Raw genomic sequence first — 19,846 nt, 5'->3', positions numbered from 1 at the left:
TGGTGTTCCATCAACGGCATCTGCTGTAGCTGCATCCAACATGTGTCTGTGTGTAGATGTATCCAAAGGCTGTTGAGAAAAGTGATTTCTCGTGCCCAAAGGGTAGAGAGGATATAGGTCAGAGTAACACCTCCCAGTATAAATCGTTTCACAAATAATTTTACTCCAACTAACCATACAATGGTCATTAATGTTACGTCTAGATGGAATGTTATGATGAACAGGGGAACTTATAACTTCACCACTAGGTGAGCAAGGAAGCAATTCCTTTTAATTAAGGTACCCTCACACACCCTAGTGGTGTCATGCTTCATCATCGGGTCACCCCGACGCCTAAAAGTCGGGGTGGGCTCGACCACAGTGTTGGGAGCGCTTTGAAGAAGTTGCAGACCAGGGAGGCTATAAGATAAAAAACCTCAGGCAGATCCCCAGTTTCCCTTTATTTTTGGGTCTGTCTGGGTTGATTAAAAATAATAAGAGTAGGGGTATATATAGGAGTATTATGGTCCTATGACCCTAGTGCCAACATGTTTCAGTCCACAGTGGCCATAAAGGTCCAGGACTTTCTTCAGGGCAAATGAGGCCACCCTGGGTTTCAGAAGGGGGAATACCCTATTCTGTTTTGTAGACAAGGGTAGAGTAGCTACTCCTTGTGTAGAAGACTGATTAATTAATCTGTCCTGCGTTGTACATCCATCTGTAAAAGAAAACACAAAGAAACACATATCCAACTTATACAAATCGGTTTGCATCAAGGAGTTTCCAAAATGGCGTGTTTCAAAATCGTGTTTGGAATTCAGAGCCACACCTATATGTGCCAGGTGGTCATAGAGGCATAATAGTGTGCAGCTATATCCACATGTGTGTCACTCAGAAAATTGTATCTGTGTACAGTTAATCGGCGTGTCAGATATATTGTGCGGTGGCGATTATGCTCGCATTATATCTGGAACCAGTCGCCAAAAAAGTGGATGCTATCAATGAAAGGAAACTCTCGTAAAATCTTCCCACACATACATCATTCATACCGTATCTGTGATTCAACACAGCATTAAAAACATGCGTGACTGTTAACACCTATGAGTAATTGTGAAGGTGTCTCTCATTCCTGCATACTCGCTTACCCGGACTTCGAATGGTAGTTGTTTCTCAGGGGATGGAAGGGCTAATGGAGTAGCTCTGTAGTCAAACCCTGACGTGAAACCCAGGGGAAATATGGAGTGGGTGAGAATGATCAGATTTAGGGTATTTAAGACCAAACATATTCACAGATGATTACTTCTCAGGAGGGGGACCAAATGCTACGCTGATAGTTCTAAAGTGACAGACTTACTTCGTCAAGAGTCCTGCTCCGCTTCACCACCTACTTGGACCCGATCCCCGGCGTTTCACGCCGTGTTATGGTGATCGGGAAGTTTATACTTCCGTATTGTTTAAAGGGGACGTGTGGATAGGCCGGTGCAAGCATGTGATTTGTGACGTCTCCCGCACGGGATAGGTCAGCCGCAACCTGTGACCCATGGTGTTGGCCAAATAGGAAGGAGCGTAACCCGTGGCAACGCCGAAGTAAACGGATATAGATTTTGATCCGTATAGACATATTAGCGACCTTATTTCAATAGCCCACAGTGATGTAGTATTCATAGTTGGGGGCTCATATTCTCGATTGAATGCAAATACTAATGGACCCAAAATTACATAGTGTGTGTACTTGGTAGTGGAATATCGAGGGTGATCTTCGTACCCAATGTAGATGGCTGATGGGGGATGTAGTTCATCTATCCTCTGATTGTGATAAAACTAATACCCTATAGATTGCGTAGACAGCGCTGTTCCTTAGTCTTGATCCATCAAGTGTTCAGTGTTCCTAAGTGTTTTAAAGGATATTCTTACACTGGGTGACAGAAATGTCACACGAAACATCACATGGGTATAGTATATAGATATGGGCATTGCACCATGGGATGATGGTGGACGTTAAACGAGGTGTAGTAATTTTTAACGAAACGATGTTTTTCGTCGTGACCAAACTCCACAATGGGGGGATAATGACAAATAGAGAAATCTCATAAGTTAATTGATCACCCATATCAGAGGGAATGAGGGATATGCTGTATCTATTTGTTCAGTTGGTTCCAGGGTATACAATCATTGAGCCCTTTCTCATGGGTCTTCAAACGGTAGACCCATCGTTGTTCATGCTCTAAGAGTTTTTGCTGCAGGTTGTTCCCCATAGTAGTGACCTTTTCTAGTACTGTCCACTTCAACTCTGTGTCTTTATGTTGTTTCTCCTGGTAATGGGCAGTGAGCCTAGTTGCTGTGACTGATCTACGTATCGTGCTTCTATGTTCGCTAATGCGAACTTTGATCTTACGACTAGTCATGCCAATATATATCAATCCACAGGGGCATTTTATCATATAGATCACAGATTCCGAGTTACAATTTGTATGTGACCTCTGTTCCCATGGAGAATTTAAGCCCAAGTCTAATGTTTTGGTGTGCTCTGTAAAGGGGCAGGCCACACATGACCCACACGGGTACTGTCCAACAACAGGTGTTAGACCCCACAAAGTCTGTTGATCAGTTTTTTTAGGAGTAAAAGAGTTAGTATGTACCAGGGCATTCCTCAAATTAGAATTTTTTCTAAATGAGAACATGGGTTTCTCAAATGATAACGTGTTAGATGTCAAAATTGACCACTTTTTGTTAATTATTTTTTTCAGGTCATTGGATGAGGAATTATATGTGGTCACACATATGAGTTGGTCTGGTTGCTCTTTTGTGTATGTTTCTAACAGAGCCTCCCTTGGTGTATTGCGCGCTCTTTTATTTGCTCTTTGTATGATCTTATTAGGGTACATCTTCTGTTGAAGTTTGTTACTGAGAATGGCAGCCTCTTTTTTGTAGGTTTGTATGTTGGAACAGTTTCTTCGAATCCTCAAGAATTGGCCTACTGGCAAATTCTCTCTTAAGGATCGCGGATGGGCACTATCAAATCTTAATAAACTGTTCCTGTCCGTAGGTTTTGTATATAACGAGCTTTCAAGAGTGCCATCTTTAGCTGTGAGAGTGACATCCAAAAATGAAATGCTTTCTTTATTCACATTCATGGTGAAGTGAAGGTGTGGGTTCAGTGAATTGATCCATGTTTTAAAACTCTCAAGACTAGTCAGATCACCTCTCCAGATCATCAGGACATCATCGATATACCTGTACCACTTGCAGATATTCATGCTAAAAGGATTTTGAGTCCATATATGTAGGTCTTCAAAGTAACTGACATATAGGCATGCCAGACTTGGGGCGAATGTACTCCCCATTGAAGTACCATGTACTTGTAGGTATAATTGGTCTTCAAAGGTAAAAAAGTTTTCTGTTAATGTCAAGTGTATAAGGGTGATCACCCACTCAATAGGAGCAGCCCATACCCAATCCTCTTGTCTAAGGATCTCATGGATTACTCTGATACTTTCCGCCTGAGGTATGTTGGTATATAAAGCCTCTACATCCAAACATACCAGAAAATTATCTACAGGGTTGTATTCTACTTGTGTCAGGAGATTAAAGAGATGTTTAGTATCTTGAACATAGGATTTGATCTTCTTTACCAGGGGGCGTAAGAACCAGTCAGTATATTTTGACAGTGGTTCCAGAATAGAACCAATCCCTGAGACAATAGGTCTCCCAGGGGGAGGAATCTTGCCTTTGTGTATTTTAGGGATGGTGTAGAACAGAGGAATTCTGGGGTTCTCCTGATTCAGAAATTCATATTCTTTCTTCGTGATCCACTCTTTGGTCAGGGCATCTGTTGTTAATGTCATGATAGTTGTTTTTATCCGTTGTGTAGGATCCCTGTTAATCTTTTTATAGTATTTTGTGTCTGCCAATAGATTTAGACATGCTGTTCTGTAGGCGTTGGTACTTTGTATCACGGTCGCTCCCCCTTTATCCGCTGGTTTGATAATTATATCCGTTCTGGATTGTAGGGTGGTTAGAGCCGCACGCTCTTTCTTGCTTAAATTATTGAACCCGTTTCTCTTGGGTTGGAGAAGTTCAACTTCCTTGCTTACAGCTTCTTCGAAGGATAATACTTCTGGAGGCATCATGTTGGTTGGGGGGAGAAAAGAAGATTTTAGTCTCAACCCCGTGTAGGTATTATCTTCAGTAGGTCTCTCTTTGTCCTGGAAAAAAGTTTTCAATCGTATTTTTCTGAAAAATTCGCCTAATTCACATCGAAGGCGGAATTTGTCCAGGTAGGTTGTAGGGACGAATCCCAAACCTTTATCCAGAATTGTTTGTTCGTCTGTGGTAAGGATGACATCTGTAAGATTTACAATTAATCCCTCGTGTTGCTTGTGCTCGGCTGTTGTTCCCTGGTGTTGCTCCTGGTGTTCACTGAGCTCCGCTCTTCTTCCCACTGGATTCGTTTCCCCCTTCTTCCTCGTCTCCCTCTTCTTCCGCCCTGACCTAAAAAATGTTGGTTGAAGTCCGGCTGGTAGTAGGGTCCTGTTGGGAATTGAGGGGGGCCATGGTATTGGACTGGTCCAAAGGGGGCTGGCCAAGGGAACATCTGTTGGTGTCCGTATCTTTGATTGTAGTTCCCCCTACGTGGTCTCCTTGCTCTTCCACGCCAGCTCTTATTTGATCCATCACTTGACCAGTCATCATATTCTGAATCAGATGATCCTGTCTGTTCGCTTCGTGCCGAACCTGAATCAGATGGGACCTGGCTTTTGTAGTCATCTTTAATATAAGGATAAACCTTCTCATGGCTGAATTTCTTCAGATCTTTCTGCAGTTTATTGATCTTATTTTGCATCAGGTACTCTTTATGTTCATTTACTTCCTTGTTCACCTCTTCAAGTTTCTTTTTGTACAGAGTAAGTTTAATCTCTGTCAATAATGAGTCCTCACTGATCTTTATTTTTATCAGTAGGGCCTCTGACAATCGTTTGGCTGTATTGATTATCAAAATGAGCCAATCACGCGAGCATCTCCAAGCGATAAGCGACCATTCTTTCTTAAATTGTGGGTCATCAAGGAAAATTCTTGGGGCATTTGTCACCAATAAATCGAGAATATGAGCCCCCAACTATGAATACTACATCACTGTGGGCTATTGAAATAAGGTCGCTAATATGTCTATACGGATCAAAATCTATATCCGTTTACTTCGGCGTTGCCACGGGTTACGCTCCTTCCTATTTGGCCAACACCATGGGTCACAGGTTGCGGCTGACCTATCCCGTGCGGGAGACGTCACAAATCACATGCTTGCACCGACCTATCCACACTTCCCCTTTAAACAATACGGAAGTATAAACTTCCCGATCACCATAACACGGCGCGAAACGCCGGGGATCGGGTCCAAGTAGGTGGTGAAGCGGAGCAGGACTCTTGACGAAGTAAGTCTGTCACTTTAGAACTATCAGCGTAGCATTTGGTCCCCCTCCTGAGAAGTAATCATCTGTGAATATGTTTGGTCTTAAATACCCTAAATCTGATCATTCTCACCCACTCCATATTTCCCCTGGGTTTCACGTCAGGGTTTGACTACAGAGCTACTCCATTAGCCCTTCCATCCCCTGAGAAACAACTACCATTCGAAGTCCGGGTAAGCGAGTATGCAGGAATGAGAGACACCTTCACAATTACTCATAGGTGTTAACAGTCACGCATGTTTTTAATGCTGTGTTGAATCACAGATACGGTATGAATGATGTATGTGTGGGAAGATTTTACGAGAGTTTCCTTTCATTGATAGCATCCACTTTTTTGGCGACTGGTTCCAGATAGAATGCGAGCATAATCGCCACCGCACAATATATCTGACACGCCGATTAACTGTACACAGATACAATTTTCTGAGTGACACACATGTGGATATAGCTGCACACTATTATGCCTCTATGACCACCTGGCACATATAGGTGTGGCTCTGAATTCCAAACACGATTTTGAAACACGCCATTTTGGAAACTCCTTGATGCAAACCGATTTGTATAAGTTGGATATGTGTTTCTTTGTGTTTTCTTTTACAGATGGATGTACAACGCAGGACAGATTAATTAATCAGTCTTCTACACAAGGAGTAGCTACTCTACCCTTGTCTACAAAACAGAATAGGGTATTCCCCCTTCTGAAACCCAGGGTGGCCTCATTTGCCCTGAAGAAAGTCCTGGACCTTTATGGCCACTGTGGACTGAAACATGTTGGCACTAGGGTCATAGGACCATAATACTCCTATATATACCCCTACTCTTATTATTTTTAATCAACCCAGACAGACCCAAAAATAAAGGGAAACTGGGGATCTGCCTGAGGTTTTTTATCTTATAGCCTCCCTGGTCTGCAACTTCTTCAAAGCGCTCCCAACACTGTGGCCGAGCCCACCCCGACTTTTAGGCGTCGGGGTGACCCGATGATGAAGCATGACACCACTAGGGTGTGTGAGGGTACCTTAATTAAAAGGAATTGCTTCTGTGTGTAGATGCCCATGTCACACTATTATGCACACCAGGACACATGTGGAATAACACGTAACGTGTGTCTGTATGCATCGAACAGGGACTTGCGAGCTTAGGACATATCTGCGTAGTCTCAATGTCTGTGTGATCATTTTTTACTTGTACCCCTTCATGTCAAGGTGTGTGGTCTGTCCTTTTTCCATGACATATGACCTGTGCGTCTAGCTTGCCGGCAGCTGTCTGCATGAGATAACATCCTTCAAATGCACATATGTGGATGTATGTCACTCCTGTAATGTGTCTGGCTGTTCACTCACACTGGCCCACAGCTACTTTCATGGCATGTCATGTAGACCTTGACAATCCACGTTTGAAGCTGGCTCTTGGTAGGAGTATCACCTGGCTGGCATACGTGTGCAGGATGTATTGCACAGGCCAGACTCTGTATGTAGCATATGTGTATTAGCTGTTGAACATGTGCTCAGTTCATTGACATTGGTGTAGTAATGTAGTAAAACTTGGTTATTCCTTCCAAATTTCTGCAGGGCACCGCCTCTCCCCCGACCAATGCCAGACTTGGCTGCCATGAGGGAACGTGACTGCATACGCCGCTACAGATTCCCCCAATAGTTAATTGAGGACCTGACAAACAGGCTGGCACCACACCTCCAACCACGACACAGTTATCCGACCGCGCTGACCCCCAAGATGAAGGTGATTTCAGCCCTACATTTCTTTGCCACCGGTACGTTTCAATTCACCATAGCTGATGTGGGTGGCATGTCCCAGACCATGTTCATCCGGGTCCTGCATGATGTTTTAGAAGCCATGTTGGAGCACCTGGATGAATTCATCCATTTTCCAATTGTGAGCAGTTGACAGGTATCAAGGGTGAGTTCTATGCCCTGGGAGGGATGCCCCATGTAATTGGGTCCATTGATGGGACACATGTGGCTTTGGTAGCACCACAGGCACAGGAGGTAGCCTATCGAAACCGCAAACATTATCACTCCATTAATGCCCTTGTTGTCGTACTTTAATATTCAGGACCGCTTAGGGGACAGGGCCCTACCCCTGTCTATGCCGGTATTAGCGAACCGCAAATGGTTAATGCGGTATGTACAAGTGCTTTGTATACCATTCTAGCTATGAATGCACTGTGTACACGTTATTCTGCATCACTACGCGGGTTCCATTTTGGAAGCAGTGGCCATCTTGTGACTGCCCTCACATAGGCTATAATGAAGCAAATACGGGCCTCACAGCACATTTGCCTTTCCATGACTCTTCTGTGACCTGGGCAGCTTGGCTCTGCTGCCCCAGGTCAAACTGGTTTCACGAGCTCCCCTTCCTTCGGCCACCTGTGATAGCATCAGGGCTTGACACGCCATAAAGTCCTTTCATCCCACACAAGCCTCTGGCTAATCTCTTTCACACCTGACTGTTCCTGCTTTATGGCTCGTTTCTATCAACAGGAGCTGCCCGTGTTTTATTGGGGCCTATCGATATCTGATGTGGGATCTGAACCGTGCTGTGTAAATAATTGTGGGCTGGCTTGATTGGAATGTGGGATGGTCATCATGACTCTGCTTTTTCGTTTGTAATGTATACATGTAATAACCATACCATAAACCTAGGAATGTATGCCTGAGGCAGGAAAAAGTGTATTTAAGAAGAAGTCCGTTTCTATGATTTTTAGCAGTCTCCTGAGAACATACACGCTGTTGTACTTCTAGGATACCTGTAGTTGGTCTGCAGCCAATAAAACGAATCTTTGACTTCACCCAGAAGACTCTGTGTTTCTGTAGGTCTGAAACAGGGAGTAACCCAGAAGTCATAGGGTGTGTTCCCCTGCACCGCTGGGTCTAAAATACCCAGTACTTCAGTTTGGCGCCCAACTCGGGACGATTTCAGCGGTACCAGTCCAAGCCAGAGGTTCGTGAGGAGCTTCGTGTGGAAATTCTGGAGGAAGGCCGCCACTTCATCGACCCCTGCATGTCGACGTGGTCCGAAAGTCTTTTCTGCGAGGTTCTCCGCGTCCCGACGGCTACGAAGGACTGCTGCCCTGATTAATCGACCTGTTTTGGACCCTTGACGAGTTTTGAGAGAGCGAAACAATCGAGAGAGTCTTCTGGTGACGCCATCAATCATCAATATTCAGTTAAGTATAAGTGAAGCGTCTCCCATTGGTTTGGTATCCCTCGGGATCATTTTGATTTGGTAATTTGGAGTTTGCAAACGCCAAAGCCAGAGGACTCGTGTATTCACGAGACTATCGTAATCGATAATCCTCTGACGTTTAGATCTAGACTAGTGAGCGAAGATGCCTGGTTCTAGAATATTTGGTAGAATATTTTGTTTGGGTTGTGGAAGAGATTTCCAGCTGGAGGAATCATGTCCGGTTCCTCCGGTTGGAACTCCAACTTATGAGCTCTATGTAAAACATGGCGTAGGCCCTATTGCATATAACGAAGTATGGATCCACTACACCAGAAAAAACGGTGTCTTAAAATGGCCCCAAAATGGTAGTTTCGATACCGATATTTTAGATAATTTGGAAATTAAATTGTTTAAAACGAAAGCCCGGCCGGCGATGTTTGATTCTTTCCGCTTATGGTGAAAGGAAGCCAAACAGAAGGAAATTAAGCTAGCGAAAAAGAATAAAAGAGAGAGAGGTATGACAGTAATGCAAGCAGCTGTACAGTTCAAAGACAATGAGGAGGATCAGATGAATGAGCAATTGCACAGGCAGCGTAAGTTAGGGATTGACAAATGTTACCCAGCTTTACCACACTTTAAGCAGAATGAGTTAGAAGAAAAGGAGAAAGATCCCTTGATGTCGCATTTGTTGAGTTCGCCACCCCCGTATGCTCAAAATGCCACGGCGCCTCCCCAGCTTGTGAATATGCCACCTCCAGTCAATATACTGCAAGCCTTGCCGCTACCGCCAGCTGCTTTGCAGCCGGCTCCTATCCCTATAGCGCATCCCTCTCAAGGGCCGCCAGTTGTGTTTCCAACTGCCCCCGCGCTTCCTGTGACTTTGTCTATCTCAGCAACTGCCTCCCCTGACACTCTTCCTTGCACTACTCCAGTACCTGTTTCTACATCCTCTTTTCTCCCCTCTGTTTATCCCCCTGTTTTCGCCTCAGCTTCTCCTTCAGCGCGACAGTGTTTAGCTAATGTGGTTACTACATCAATGTCTCCTCTCTTTGAGTCATCTGGTGCGACTCCTGGTTTACAGCGTAAGCAATTGCGCAGTCAATTGCCTAACCCCGATGAGAAAAAGGTAATAGATCGCATGGCGCCTAGATGGATTGTTTTCCCTTCACTGTATGATGTGGAATCAGTTGTCAACGTTTTTCATCAATGGGATGCCCCAAAACAGAGATATGTGTTTGAGAAAATGTGCGAAATTCTCTGTGAAGAATTGGATGATAGTGGTAAAGACCCAAGCCCGCAGGAGTTGTGTCGAGTGAGATTTGATTTTGGAACTGGTACCATTGTAGATCGCGAGGTAGATAAAGCAGTTGCGGTTGTATTGTCCTTCAGGAATGATGATTGTCAACAGTCATTGTTTGAACAAGATGTCCTTGTGGGGAAAAAGGTAAACGCACGACAATACCCCATGAGAGAAGTTCCCCCGGTATGGAAGGAAGCAGTTGCAGCTGATGCCGGTGCCGGTATCGCTGCTGTGCCAGCGCATTTCCAGCGTGTTTGGGTGCATGTTCCATGGAAGCGTTCTGAGGTGTTAGCGCTTAAGCAGACATTGCCTGATCCCCGTAAAAACCCTACAGGATATTATAAAGAGTTGTCACAGACGGCAGGGTCATGCGTTATGAATCTGGCCGACATAGACATGTTGTTTGGTAATGTTGTTCCACAGCCCCTATGGGGATCAATTCGTAATGCAGATCACGATGCAGAACTAGGTGCTACATGGGCTGACATTATTGCCGCTGACGCTAGACAAACTGGTGGCGCGAAACCTGAGCCATTAATAGCAGAACTCCCTGGTAGAATCATCACATATATGAAGACAATAATGCCCGCGATGCGCGTAAATTGGGACAAGCTATCTGCATGCAAGCAGAAGAAAGATGAGACAGTGTCAGACTTCTTTACCAGGTTTGAAGAAACGTTTATTGATCACAGTGGGCAAGATATGAGTACTGAGGGTGGCCAACGGTTATTTGTGGATAAATTTGTGCAGAATTTACTTCCTGACCTGTGTAAAAAGTTAAAAGATTCAGAAAGTTCTTGGGCTGTTTCCTCTTCAGCGCAAATACTGGCTACTGCACAGTATTATGAAAACAGAGATAAAGACGAGAAAGATAGAACAGAAAAGAAAACGAAAGAACTAAAAACAAAGGTCCTTTTACAACAGGCCTATCCGCCACGTGGAGGTCAGAATAATTATAGGCAACCCCAAGGTGTCTATCACCGACCCCAACAATTTCAGAACAATCAGCAAATGAATGTGTCCCTGTAGGTCCCAACCAATGTTCATACTGTAAAGAGGAAGGTCATTTTAAATATAGATGCCCTAAATTGATGCAGCGTAACGGCAACATGTATGGCGCAAGAGGGAGGGGTGGTCAGCAAGCTCCTAGAGGCAGAGGGCATGGAAATGTTCCCCAGAACGCGCGTCCTCTTCCGCCTCAAAATACCATCAATAGCTTTGATCAGCAAGCCAACGCGACTAGTAATACAGCTCAGTACTACAATAATGATTATTATGCAGAGGACGGCGATGCAGAAAATAACGGTTACTAGGACAGCCGTAGACAGAGAGAGGGAGTTGTTTCAGTGCCAGTGGATCAGAGCGGACCGTATGTTAAGGTGACTACAGCAAATATAACGGAGCCCTTTCTGCTAGACACTGGTGCTGCAAAGAGTTCAATTATGCATTCAAAACTCCCTGGCGCACCTTTGTCTGGCGATATAAATGTTTCAGTAGGTTTTTCTGGCGCCCCAGTTAGAAACCCGATTTCTAGTACCATGTCACTTTCTATTGGGCCTTGCGAGCTGAAAGCATCCCTGATTCTAACAACAGGTTGTGGTGAAAATTTGCTAGGGTTAGACTTGTTAAAAAGATTGCATGCTACCCTGTATTGTTCACCGTCAGGAGTACAACTCACATTAGGCAGGAAAGTGATTTCCCCGATGTACCTATCTAAAAATACAATGCCGCCTGAATTGTCATCCCTTCCGGATGTTCTTTGGGCTACTGGTCCCAATGATGTGGGCCTCTTGGAGATACCGCCATACGTGGTAACTTTAAAGGCTAATGTCCGACTGCCATGTATTCCCCAGTACAAGATCTCTAATGAAGGTCAGAAAGCATTGTTAGAAATTGTCAGTGACTTGATTAATAAGGGTGTGATTGAAGAGACAAGAGGCAACGTTTGCAACAGCCCGATTTTACCTGTCTTAAAACGAATGGACCCTTCACAGCCACCTGTTTACAGATTTGTGATTGATCTTAGAGAGGTTAATAAGATTGTTGTGCCCCAGTTTCCAGTTGTCCCCGATATAACTGCCTTTTTAACGATGATTCCAGCCTCGGCTGCATGGTTTTCAGTGATTGATTTAAAGAATGCTTTCTTTAGCATCCCAATTGCAGAGGAGAGCAGAGACATTTTTGGCTTCAGTCTGGGAGGCCGAAGCTTCCGCTTCAAACGCGCTCCCCAGGGCTACTGTGAAAGTCCATCAATCTACAGCCAAGCTTTGAAAGCGCAGCTTGATGCACTTGTTTTACCAAGTGGCGCTATCCTGATTCAGTACGTTGACGATTTACTAATCGCCACGGATACTGAAAAGATCTGCAAAGAAGCCACATTGTCACTGTTGCGTCATTTGTCTGCTTTCCATCACAAAGTGTCTCTCTCAAAGCTGCAATATTGTCGACAAGAAGTGACCTACTTAGGTCATCTCTTATCGAAGGAGGGAAGGAAACTGACCCCAGAAAGAATTCAAGCCATTGCACAGTTGAGTGTGCCAAGAACACAGAGAGAAGTGCGTGCTTTCTTGGGCATTACTTCATACTGTAGGCATTGGATTCCTAATTTTTCCCTGTTGGCAAAACCTTTGTTAGCATTAACATGTAAAGACACACCGAATCCTATCCCATGGTCTGAAGAGTGCCAGAAAAGTTTTGTGGAATTGCGCAATGCATTATGCTCAGCTCCTGTGTTGGGTACCCCTGACTACAGTAAGCCTTTTACATTGTATGTTCACGAGAAAGATGGTTGTGCATTATCAGTGTTAACACAGCCTTTTGGCGACAGACCGCGCCCATGCGCATATTTTTCATCAACCTTGGACCCTGTAGCGAGGGCATTGCCAAGCTGTCTGAGAGCGACAGCTGCTGCAGCTATGTCTATCCGACAATCTGCTGGTTTGGTAATGGACAACACATTGATCGTTATGGTTCCACATGCTGTAGACACATTATTGAACAGAACCAAGACACAACACTTGACTAGTGCGCGATTATCAGGCTATGAGCTCACACTGTTAGCAAACCACATACACATAAAGAGATGCAACACGCTGAATCCAGCTACGTTATTGCCAAATCCAGCAGACCTAGATGAGAATGAGCAACATGACTGTCTGTTCAGAACAGAAGAAGAGACGAAAGGGAGAGTAGATCTAAAAGATACTCCCCTGACTGAGTGTGATGGTACTTTAAGGGTGGATGGTTCGTGTTTCAAGCTCCCTAATGGTGACACGACTGCTGCATATGCTATCACGACTTTACACACGGTTGTGGAAACTGCACGAGTGCCACATAATTCGGCCCAAGCAGCAGAATTAATCGCCCTCACGAGAGCATGCGCATTGTCTGAAGGAATGAGAGTGAATATATACACCGATAGCCAGTACGCCTTTGGCGTGGCTCATAGTTTTGGGCTGTTGTGGAAAGAACGTGGGTTCCTGACGTCGCATGGAGCTAAAATTCAGAATGGCAAGTTGGTGAATGATCTCCTTGAGTCACTGACCCTACCGTTGGAAGTTGCGATTATGAAATGCAGTGCGCACAGGAAAATCACAGATAATGTTGGACGTGGGATGAGATCGCAAAAGAAACAGCACAGAATGTAAAGACTAGAATGTATGTTGCAGGCCCCGCAAGATGGGTTGATGATGTTGGAATGTGTGAAAACACAATAGAGAGTGTGAAGTCGCTTCAAGCTGAAGCTACAGAGAAAGAATTAAGCAAGTGGAGAGAAAGTGTGGGTAAGTTAGATGAGAATGGTTGTTGGATTGATCTGACAGAACATAGGCGATGGTTGTTGCCTGATGCATATGTGCTCCCAGTAGTTACAATGGCACATGGAATGGCGCACATCAGTACGAAAGGAATTTGTAAGTTGTTGGCTCCAGTATGGCAGAATGCTGGGATTCCCAAGTGTGCAGAGAATGTGGTCAAGAATTGCATGGTATGCTTGAAATACAACCCTGGTAGGGGAACCCCAACTCCAGCTGGTCATTTTGCACCCCCATCATACCCATTTGAAGTTTTGCAGCTGGACTTTATCCACATGGAAAGGTGCAACAACCTGAAATATGTATTGGTGGTTGTTTGTGCTTTCTCGAAGTGGATAGAGGCTAATCCTCTGAAAGATAACACTGCCCTGTCCACAGCCAAAGCTCTTGTGAAGGAGTTTTTTCCCAGGTTTGGAATGCCAAGAATGGTGTGGTGTGATAATGGAAGTGAGTTTGTGGGTAAAGTAATGAAGAATGTGTGTGAGGGTTTAGGCATCAAGCAAAAGTTCCACGCTGCAAATCACCCCCAATCAGCTGGATTAGTAGAGCGCTACAACGGTGCTCTAAAACTTAAACTGGCCAAAATCCAGGCAAGCACCAATCTTAAATGGCCTGACGCTCTGCCTTTAGCACTCCTGTCCACCAGAATGACCGTACACTCACGAGTGGGACTTAGTCCTTATGAGGTCGTTTTTGGCCGCCCGTCTAATGTATGGGGCGTGCCAAGACCGGCGAAATTCAGTGAGATCGAGCATCCAGTACTACTCGATTACTTGTATGATTTGACTGTTAAACTGCGTGTTTTACACCAACAGGTGCATGATACTCTTCCCCCGGCTCCTGAAACTCCCGGACACCCTATCAACCCTGGCTCGTGGGTCCTGGTCCGAAATTTCCAGCGCAAAGGCAACGACGAGCCTCGCTGGATCGGCCCCCACCTTGTACTTCTGTCGACAAGATCAGCGGTTCGAGTGAAAGGCAAGAAGAACTGGATCCACGCCACCCACGTGAAGAGGATCCCTTTGCCTCTGCCATATGACCGGTGGGTCCAGGAGGGTATCGCAGACTCTGAAACAGACACTGTACCTCGTTTTGTACCATTCAGTGATGCACACATAAGAGACACAGCTTCAGACCAAGAGAACAGTGATATTCTGCAGGAAGCTGTGCCACCATCAAATCGATTGGACACCACAGAGCCTGAACTCTTGTTTCAGGATCAAACAGCACCTGGCCATCTCCGTTATAATTTGAGACCAAGGCCTATGGACAAATAAAGATTTCCTCACTATCTTTTCTTTTTGACATTATAAGCTCTCCCATCTGAAGGACTTTCTTGATTTTTGTTTTTCAAACCACCATCCGGGTTCAGCCGCAGGGTCGCGGTGCCAAGACTTTGGGGCACAGGCCGAAGACGTTAGGTCAACGGTTCTGATTGGTCTAGGGCGTTTCCCTGGACTGACAGGCGTACTCCTTAGCAGAAGAAACTCACCCGCCGCGAGCGGCATGATTAGAGGATGGAGTTTTGTAAGATGGAGAGATCCGCTGAGGAAATGAACTTTAAAGCGAGAATATGTACGATAATGAAAAGTAGATGTTTTGTATTCTTGTGCCTATTTATACTATGTAGTATAATGATGTTCATCGTTGGATTTGTATTTTCCTCTTTTCAAAAGCCCATTGCACCCACTGTACAGCCTATACCTCTTTCTACTGCCTCCTCACACTCTTTTCACCCTCTGCCTGAACACGAACAGACCAGACGATCAGAGTTTGTAAATAACTCGTTTTTTCAGCTCTTGCACCAGCACCAACTAGTCATGAATACAACCAATTGCTGGGTGTGTGGGTTAATGCCACATACCATTAATAAGGGTATTCCTTATTTGGTGCTGCCATTTAGTTACAGTGGATCATCATGGGCATTCCAGACCATGTTCCTCTATGCTCTAGATGCCTACTCCCCGCGACAACCGCGTTCCATCAGACCTAGTACAAATAATAAAGCCTTAGTGAGAGGAATTGCCGATATGAGTAGGGATATTGATGCATACTCATCCATTCCCAAAGAAGAGCTGAGAGCTTATGTAGGGTGGAACGCGACGGGGTATAGTATTAGTCTGGGTGAAAGACAGCGAAAAATCTCATCCCCAATCTGGGTCGTACCCCACATAGGTCGGTTCTGCTTACAGGGTAATGGTCAGAATCCTAGAGCTCAACTGGGAAGAAGCGACTGTACTGAAACGTACACTTTCCCGTCACAGTTTTCCCCTGCGTTTTTGGCTGCCAAGGGTACATATTTCATCTGCAATGACCGAGCATATACATGGTTGCCCCCTGATTTCTCGGGCACATGTTATATTGCAAACTTGCTACCGCCAACATTTACTGCTGCCTCTGACTATCACAAGACCAGAGTTGTGAGAGGCGTGATCAGTAAGGAGGATACTGCCGGTCAGTAAGTGGGAGACTTCTTCTTGGGTTTCCTCCCGTTTTGGGGACCTATGGTAAATAGTAGGAACCTGAGACAACTGACTCGTGTGGTTGAATCCACTGTCAATGTAACGGCTGGTGCCCTTGGTAATCTGACCGCTGAGCTCCAAGCGGATCGCCTTATGACTTTGCAGAACCGCATGGTTCTAGACGTTATTCTTGCAGACCGCGGTGGGGTATGTAAGGTTATCCAATCCAGTTGTTGCATTTTCATACCAGATAACGCTCCAACAGTCTATCAAGCCATCTCCAAACTCCATAAAATATCTGAATCCATACACGTGGATAAGGGAGATTGGTCACTGGTGGGGTGGTTCTGGGAATTGATATCTGCCTGGGGTTGGAAAGTTCTGATGGTCATTGGAATGATCTTAGCGATTCTTTTCCTGTTCTGTCTGTGTATACAGTGTGCTCCCGCGATATGTGGCCTCTGTGCTACATTTTGTGTCAGGAAACATGTATCGAGGGACGAACTAAGTAATAGGATGATGCTACAGCAACATCTCCATGACTTCGTGAACATTGACCTAGACTCTGATTGAGATGAGTATAGTGATTGCCTATGTATAAGGGCAAAAGGAGGGTCTGTCGTACTTTAATATTCAGGACCGCGTAGGGGACAGGGCCCTACCCCTGTCTATGCCGGTATTAGCGAACCGCAAATGGTTAATGCGGTATGTACAAGTGCTTTGTATACCATTCTAGCTATGAATGCACTGTGTACACGTTATTCTGCATCACTACGCGGGTTCCATTTTGGAAGCAGTGGCCATCTTGTGATTGCCCTCACATAGGCTATAATGAAGCAAATACGGGCCTCACAGCACATTTGCCTTTCCATGACTCTTCTGTGACCTGGGCAGCTTGGCTCTGCTGCCCCAGGTCAAACTGGTTTCACAAGCTCCCCTTCCTTCGGCCACCTGTGATAGCATCAGGGCTTGACACGCCATAAAGTCCTTTCATCCCACACAAGCCTCTGGCTAATCTCTTTCACACCTGACTGTTCCTGCTTTATGGCTCGTTTCTATCAACAGGAGCTGCCCGTGTTTTATTGGGGCCTATCGATATCTGATGTGGGATCTGAACCTTGCTGTGTAAATAATTGTGGGCTGGCTTGATTGGAATGTGGGATGGTCATCATGACTCTGCTTTTTCGTTTGTAATGTATACATGTAATAACCATACCATAAACCTAGGAATGTATGCCTGAGGCAGGAAAAAGTGTATTTAAGAAGAAGTCAGTTTCTATGATTTTTAGCAGTCTCCTGAGAACATACACGCTGTTGTACTTCTAGGATACCTGTAGTTGGTCTGCAGCCAATAAAACAAATCTTTGACTACACCCAGAAGACTCTGTGTTTCTGTAGGTCTGAAACAGGGAGTAACCCAGAAGTCATAGGGTGTGTTCCCCTGCACCGCTGGGTCTAAAATACCCAGTACTTCATTGTGGTGTGTCTTGCTAACATGCTGATTTCCCATGTCTGTGCACGTTTTCCAGGGTCAGCACACAATGCCTACATCATGAGGCATAGCAGGCTGCCAGAAATGATGCTGCAGCTGCACAACGAACAAGCATGTCTTGTTGGTGGGTAGACTCTGTTTGTCCAGTATTCAGCGGTATCTTAGTATGTGACGGCATCTCCTGACCCACTTCTTTACATGATGTCTCCATGTAGGGGACTCTGGCTATCCCAACATGCCATGGCTGGTGACGCCTCTCCGCAACTCGAGAACAGCTGCAGATCACCGTTACAACAATGCCCATGGGCAGACCAGGCGAGTGATTGAGAGGACGTTTGGCCTCCTGAAGAGCCGATTCCGTTGCCTCCACAAGATCGGCGGGTCCCTCCCATATGTACCGGTGAAGGTCTGCAAAATCTACCTTGTGTGCTGCATGCTGCACAACATGACAGTGGAGAAAGCTGTGCCACTCATCCTGGATACCGGTGAGCAGGAACATCCACCCGTGGAGGATGACAGCCTTGGTCATGAGGCAAGTGAGGAGGAGGAGGAGGAGGAGGAGGAGGAGGAGGACACCCGGAGTCAGCTCATACGCAACTTCTTCTCATAATGGTGAGTCCCTGGGTCTGAGTGTGCACGCTTGGAGCCTTGTGTGGCATGTGTTGCAATGTGTGTGTCCAGCTGAATGTATGCTAAGTGACTTTGAGGTGTGTGCTGATGTGTCACTCGAGTGCTGATGTCATTCCACACATTTTAGCTGACACACTCAATTGACAACTAGCATGGTGTCAACCTTATTCATGTAGAGTACATGACCATGCATGCGGATGACTATGTTTTTCCTGACTTCTTGTGTGTCTCTCATCCCCAGGTAGTTGCGCATGCTGTCTGCTCGTGGCATCGTTGTGCTCCTGCTATTCCTCATGAGTAATGCAACGTGCGCTGAATCAGCGTTACATGCACGGACATGGTGAAAAGTCTCCTTTGGGTAAGGATTGCAGCAAGGCTTTTTGGGTGTGGTAGTTGTTTGTAATGTGTGGGCACTGCTCCTGTGCAGGTTTTGTTACTATGCATACATGTCGACTCACCATGGGGCACATGACATGTAGCATGACTCACATGAATTGATAGTCACACTTCGTGACAGTCATCTGTTATGGGATTGTGGTTTTGGATGAAGGCATCAATGTGTATACAACTTCCCTCGGAAACATACGGGAGGCTACAGGTGGACATATTGCGGGACATCCCCATAAGAGGCTCAATGGGGAATTGCAGCCTCTCTGTGTGCAGCAGGGGATGTTTGGCTCACCCCCTTCACTTGTGTGCCACTCCCATGGATTTACAGCATCTGTGGTGCGAAGGGGGTGTCCAGTGTAGGTCCCACATGTTAATCCAAAAGACCTTTGAGTCTGTTAATATTGATGCATTTCCATAGGTGTGAGCCTGAGTAATAAAGGTGTTCCTCAGCCTCCAAGGTGCCTCATCTCTGTCAATGCAGGTCTCTTTCCCCTGTGCATGCGCCATCTCTGGCATGGTTGTCAAGGATTGTGCATACAAGTCTATGTGTAGATTAGCAACCTGCATGCTGTTCTACATGTATTTGATTCTTTATTGTGCATGAAGTCCATGGCTGTGTATGTGTTTTGGTATGTTGGTCCCCACAACGGGCCGTCAACACCTTCTGGGGTGTGTTTCCTGTGCGCAGCTTGGCCTTCAGTTTCATGATCCGGTGTCAGTCATCTTTGGGGATTGTGCATCCTTTGTCTCTGGGTGTGCGATTGCCGGTCACTCCTTCCTTGACATACACCTGTTGCAGTAGTCCTAGTCTTTGTGTGGAAATTGTGGCATAGTTCCCAGGACATGCCGCCTGCTGTTGCAGCCACTGCAGCAAGGGCACGCGAAGTTTCCTGATTTGGCAACGCACACATATCAAAGATGCTCCTCCCTTCCTCCATATACTCATTCATTTGGCTGTCATCAGCTTGTCTGTGCCACAGTTGCGGCCACGCGGTGCCAAAGACTGGACTGTTTGCACATGCAACGTGCACATTGCACGAGCCTCATGTCCTTGCATGACCCACATCACACTACAGTCTGATGTTGCAGCCACCCTCCAAGCAATGTCCATCCACACATCTGCCGCCAGC

This window comes from Triturus cristatus, chromosome 4_1, assembly GCF_964204655.1.
Source record: "Triturus cristatus chromosome 4_1, aTriCri1.1, whole genome shotgun sequence".
Lineage (NCBI taxonomy): Eukaryota > Metazoa > Chordata > Amphibia > Caudata > Salamandridae > Triturus > Triturus cristatus.
This window is presented reverse-complemented; position numbering follows the sequence as displayed.